Below are 6,000 nucleotides of genomic sequence, written 5' to 3'. Positions count from 1 at the left end.
ATTTAGTTGAAACATGGATAAATGAAGGCCATACTGTTTCCAAGGTAGCAACACAAAAATGTTAAAATCAACCTCCAAGCCGTGTTGGTTGGATTGTTCACAGGTATTAAAGCACCGCCGGGAAAAGTGAGAAGGATTATAATTACCGTCTTTGAGAGTTCTGAGTGTTTTCTTAAAGAAGGGTTGCTCCTATTTGAATCCAAAAAAACGGGCCTTGAGGACATGAAAGCCGATGTGTTTGAAGAATATTTTGAACAAATGCTAAAATTTATACCAGAAGGTTTGATTATCGTTATGGACAATGCCAAATATCATTCACGGCAAACCGAACAGTTTCCTACAACAGCGTGGAAGAAAGAGAATATTAGACAGTGGTTAATTAATAAAAATATATCCTTTGGAGATGGCCTTCTAAAATTGGAGCTTTTGCAAATCGCTAGGCTACACATATCTTCACACGCATCAAGAATGCATGTTGTAGACGAAATGGCAAAAAAACTTAACATTACAATACTCAGATTGCTGCCTAATCACTGTGAATTAAATCCTATAGAGTTGATTTGGGCCCAAGTAAAAGAGGACATGGCAAGAAATAACACCACTTAAAAACTTACAGACGTTAAGGAACTTTTTAAACACGATTTTTGTGGGACTTGGACAACACGTTAAACATCTTGGTGTGTTAAATATTAACGTGACTGCTGAAGACACCTCCACGGATGAAGAATAAGTCAACGCAGATTATGCATAACGTGATATTTCTTATATAATTAATCTTTTAGCTATTTAGGGGAGAAGGGGGTTACTGTGGACCATTTTTACTTATTAGCAAATTAAAAAATATGTATAAGATTCTTATTGCTGAACTTACCTCACATATTTACTGTAAACATCAACTCAACTTTCGATGTGAATATTTTATTTGTATCTTTCTTAATAGAACAAATATTTTGATTCAAATCGGAATCAATAATTTGTCCACAATGACCCCGTGGTGGGGTTAAAGTGGACAGAGTATGGGGTTATAGTGGACGCATAGTAAAACATATACAGGAATACTGAAAACTTTATGTTAACAAAAAGAAACTACGATACATTATAAGAACTGAAATTAATATTAAATGAAAATAATCTTCCTTGCCTTTTCGTGCCAGTGTCTACTGGGTGTTCCAAAATTCCGACAATATCGTTCTTGTCGACAACTGAGACATCTTCAACTTCGGGAAATACGAAATTATTCACTTTTTTCCTTAAAAAATTAATTTGTACCTCCACATCTCGAATATCTACGATTTGGCCAACATAGTGTGTTACCGATTTTTTACCCATAAATTTTACAAGTACGAAATCATTTTTCTCCATTTGTTTGTCCATAAAAATATAGTTGTCCTGACCATCATCTTCCATCCAGCCTTCATCCTCTGATTCAAGTATTACTTCTGTAGAAGAATTGGAAGAGGAAGATTCTTTCCTACTCCTTTTTGGTTCATAGGAAAGAGATTTCTTCACTCTATTCTTTTCTCGCATTTCAGCTCTTTCTTGCGCACGTCTTTCCTTCAAATCTTTAGCCTCTTTTTCAGCTTCCAACTGATCTTTCACTGGTGTGCTCGTGTAAATAGTCGACTTTTTATTTTTTCTTGCTTTGGAGTTTGATGAGCGATCTGCTTTTAGAAAAGGGCGGCAGCTCTCAGGAGTAATTACAGCTGTTGATGTAGTTGCTACTGATGGTGAAAGCGTAATGGGAGCTACAGGTAGCAGTCTTGTGGAGATTGAAGCAACTTCTAATATTCGCTCAGGATTTCTTGGGTTCATTGCTGTTGGTGGTTCTTGATTCCTATCTGTTGTTTCGGCAGCTTCATAATCCTCATCGGTGAATACAAGACGATTTATTGGCCATAAACCAGCAGATCTGAATCCAGATGTTATATTCTTCATTGTAAATGCCACAGGAAAAGCAATACCACACAGTTGAGCAACATCATATATTTGTATAGGTCTGCCTGGATGATTTTGAAGCCAGTCTCCCATTGCAACCCGTAATGCAGCTTTATAAGAACCATATACTGCAACATCTAGCGGCTGTAGTTTGTGGCTACAATGTGGCGGAAACGATAAAAGAGTAATTCCAGATTCTCTAGATAAGTTTATAGCTTCCAAACTTATATGACTTGAATGATTATCCATTAATATCAGTAAAGGGGTTTTCTTTAGAAGCACTTAAGTGCATTTTTATGTGCTTTAGTACTTCTAAAAATAATTCCGCAGTCATATAGCCAGACTGATGAGCCAGACCAATGCTCCCTATTGGTGCACCATCTAAGAACCGGTCTTTCATATTCTTCCTGGGGAATATGAAAACTGGAGGTATTGCTTGTCCAGTGGCTGTTATAATTCCGCACATTGTAACATTTTCACCGCGTTCTTGAGAGGCCACAGCTCCTATTTGTTTTTTTCCCTTTTCAGCTATACGTTTGGGTGGTGGTAAGACCGTGGGTATACCTGTCTCATCTAAATTTATTATCCTTTCTGGCCTTCCTTTAAATTTATCTAAAACTCCAATGTAATTATCAAAAAATAAATCCACGTTGGATTTGTTAAAGGCTGCATCTCGTGCTATGCTTGTATTTTCAGGTTTTCTAAGAGATATATCTCCATGTCGTTTCATAAATGAATATATCCAGTCCTTTCTGCTATCTTATTTTTAGTCCAATTCGAAGGAATTTCTATTTGTAGAGCACTACCATACTCAAAAGCTAGGGTACAAGCCTGCTTGTAAGTCAAGCCATAATGTAATCGAGACGCCTTCTTAAGATAATTAACAATGTGTTGTTCTTGTTCATCAGAAAATATTTGGCGACCTCGAAATTTATTGACGCCAGAAACATTCAAGCTAACAATTTCTAACTCATCTTCGTTACCTGAATCATCACCAGAGGGTATATTAGCATCTTGAAGGTTCCTCTTAGCCAAAATGACTCTTTTGTGAAGCATACTTTTTTTCAATTCATATTTCTCTGCAATATTTCTCAAGCTTCCTTTTTTTCTTAGGATATCCTTTATTGCACGCTCTACAACTTTTTCATCAATATCAGCTCTCGCCGTTTTTCTACTGTAAGTCCTCATCTGAAACAAAAAAGCGATTTTTATCACATGATTTTTGGAAATATAATCATTTGTGGGGTTAGTGTGGACAGCTGATGATTTGTCCACACTAACCCCGAACGCCATGTTTGACAGTAACAATGGAATGACGTTTCGAAAAATGATAATTTTATCTCATTCCATATCAAATTTAGTAATTAAATATTCCAGAAGCCATACACTAACTTAGGTATACAATTAGTTCAATAACTTCAATTTTAGTATAATTTTACTTACCGTGTGAAATAAATGGATACAACACACAAAATCACTTTCTGTCACTGGCGGCCATATTATAGAAAATATTTCAACCAACTTTTACGTGGTGTTCGGTGGCGTTAATAGTCACTTCCTGAACAGACTGGGCGGCAGATTTAAATGCGAGTTTTTAAATAATTAACTGTGTCCACACTAACCCCATGTCCACACTAACCCCCCTCTCCCCTAGTATTATTTGACATTTTTATTATAGCGATATGTATTATTTCCATTACTTTTAATAAAAATTTTACAATAAAATTTTATGGCTTCTATCTGTGTACATATATTTGTAAATTGAGAAACTTCTTTCTACATCAACGGATGTAATGGGAACATATTTTAAATTTACAAAAATATTTTATTCTAAATCTATTTCTTCGCAAAAATTGCCAAGAAGAACGTCAGCTACCTCAGTAAGTTTCTGAAAATCATTGTTTTTGTGAATTATTGTTTCAAATTTTTGAAAATATATTTTTCAGTCTCACCTTTACATTTTGACTTGTATAATTTCTTTTTAATAAGGATATGTTTTCTACAAAGGACAACTTTGATGGTTCTAATTAAGTAATAATTTTTTTGAAGCAAACTAAAATTTGATTTAATGAATGAAAATTGCCGCTGAATAACGTTGTTTTTAAAAATTTGTTTGTGATTGGGAACTTTCATCCGTTAAAGCGTATTTTTTACATCTACGAAATAGTCTATTTTACAGCTACGAAAAAAGCGGCTTCCAACCATGTTCCCCACCGTATTAGAACGGGTTCTGGTGGAAGTGGAATATTTGGAAGCATTTCTTTATAAAGTTGAATTCTTATACGAGATTTGAGGAATACTTTTTTATGCTTGATATCAGGGAGTTTACAAAAGGAAACTTTTTTCTAATTTCTTCCGCAACTCTGTTCATTCCATGTGCAAAAGGTGATATTGTTGCAGAGTTTAGTAAGATCTGATCACTTAGAACAACAATCATTAAATGAGCGATATCTTCCTGACGAATCGATGGTTTCGTCAACACACACGTAGAAGTAATTCTCACTCATATTAGTTTTTATATTATCTATTACTGAAGATTACAACGAGTTGACATGGTTTCTCTTGGAATATTCAATTTCCAATATTTTTTTAAAAAAAGTTTTGTCCACGTCATACCAATTTTTTGTATAAATATGCAAAATCCCCAGATATTTGCTTAAAAGATGTAATATATGCATTTTACAAATATGCCAAAATCTATTTATTATTAATTTATGGCAATATGAATTAAAATACAGCAGAGTATAGAAGGATTTGGCAGAATAAAAAAAACAAATTACCTCATACTAAATTTAAAGATTCCTACATCCTCTCTATTAGGAGTTATCTGTAACAATCAATTTCCTTTTGGATTCAGAAATAAGCAAATTGAGGAAGTGCTATATTGTTCTATATTTTATGTAGTCTCCTAGAATACAAACTTATATGTTGTCTTCAATTCTTTACAATTAATTTTTTATTTCAAAAAAATTGCGCCCCCGGGTGGGCTCGAACCACCAACCTTTCGGTTAACAGCCGAACGCGCTAGCCAATTGCGCCACGGAGGCAGTTGATGTACTTAAGTACGGCGTCATCTTTTTATTTTAATAGTTAGATGCCCATTTTAATAACAAAACTCGATCGATCTGAAATTTTGAGGGTTTGTTAAGGACCACAATACATAACTTTGGGAACAATAACAAATATCTAGGTTGATTTTTATAATAGTTATAAAAAATTAACGATTTTGAAGGTTTCGAAGCAACAAATTAATTTTACAACTTTTAGAAATCGCCATTTTAAAGCTTTTTTATATTTTTTAAGATAAAGTTCTGTAATTTAACCTCAAATATGAAGCTTTTTAATGGTAATCAAAAAATGGCATTTTTTACGCTAAATTCCTAATAATAAAAAAAGTCGCCCAAATCTCTGCAGAAAAAGTATAGGTTTTCTATTCATATACCTGGATTTGTCACAGTTACGAATAGGGTCTTTTTTGTTTATTTCCCTGTACCAATTATTAAATTGTGTATAAATTTGTATGTAACATTGGCTGCAGGATTTTTTTTTCGTTGTCTTCAAGAAAATAGCTTGATTCTTGTCCAGGAACTCTTCTTATATTTTAGGTGATCTTTGATCACTTCACGAAATTTCGTGATGCATTCAAACGTTCAGAGTTTGACAACACAGAATTCTATGTCATATATTCACTCAAATGAGGTGAATCCATCCTCACTCGCAGGAAGCACTTCATCTTAACAATTTTGTTATTTTTGAAGCGAAGCTTCTATAGTGGCGTTGTATTACTTTTTTCTCTACAATTTTGTTATGATTCTGCAATTTTTAAATTATATAAAACAATAACGAGTAAATATTTGTCTCTTTTGAGATTAATTGCATACAACTGTTGCAATCTGGCAACTCGTGTTTTGACGATTGTCTAATCTATCAAAAGGCATTGCCAAAAAAAATTTCTAAAAATTAACTGCAATTAATCTTTAAAGAAACAAATATTGAATTGTTTTTGTTTAATATAAATGAAAAATTGCAGAAATTCATAACATAATATTATCAAAATGTACTTTT

At 33.5% G+C, this 6,000-nt stretch overlaps 1 non-coding gene across 1 annotated transcript; it reads right to left on the bottom strand.

Annotated features, from left to right (window-relative positions):
* Positions 1–4,908: 4,908 nt before the first annotated feature.
* TRNAN-GUU (transfer RNA asparagine (anticodon GUU)) lies at positions 4,909–4,982 on the bottom strand. Its single transcript has one exon. It is a non-coding gene; the product is annotated as a tRNA-Asn (tRNA).
* Between the last annotated feature and the right edge of the window lie 1,018 nt (positions 4,983–6,000).

Source organism: Diabrotica undecimpunctata, chromosome 7 (genome assembly GCF_040954645.1).
Source record: "Diabrotica undecimpunctata isolate CICGRU chromosome 7, icDiaUnde3, whole genome shotgun sequence".
NCBI classification, from domain to species: Eukaryota; Metazoa; Arthropoda; class Insecta; order Coleoptera; family Chrysomelidae; genus Diabrotica; species Diabrotica undecimpunctata.
The sequence above is the reverse complement of the archived record's forward strand: the minus strand, read 5'-3'. Positions and strand labels throughout refer to the sequence as shown.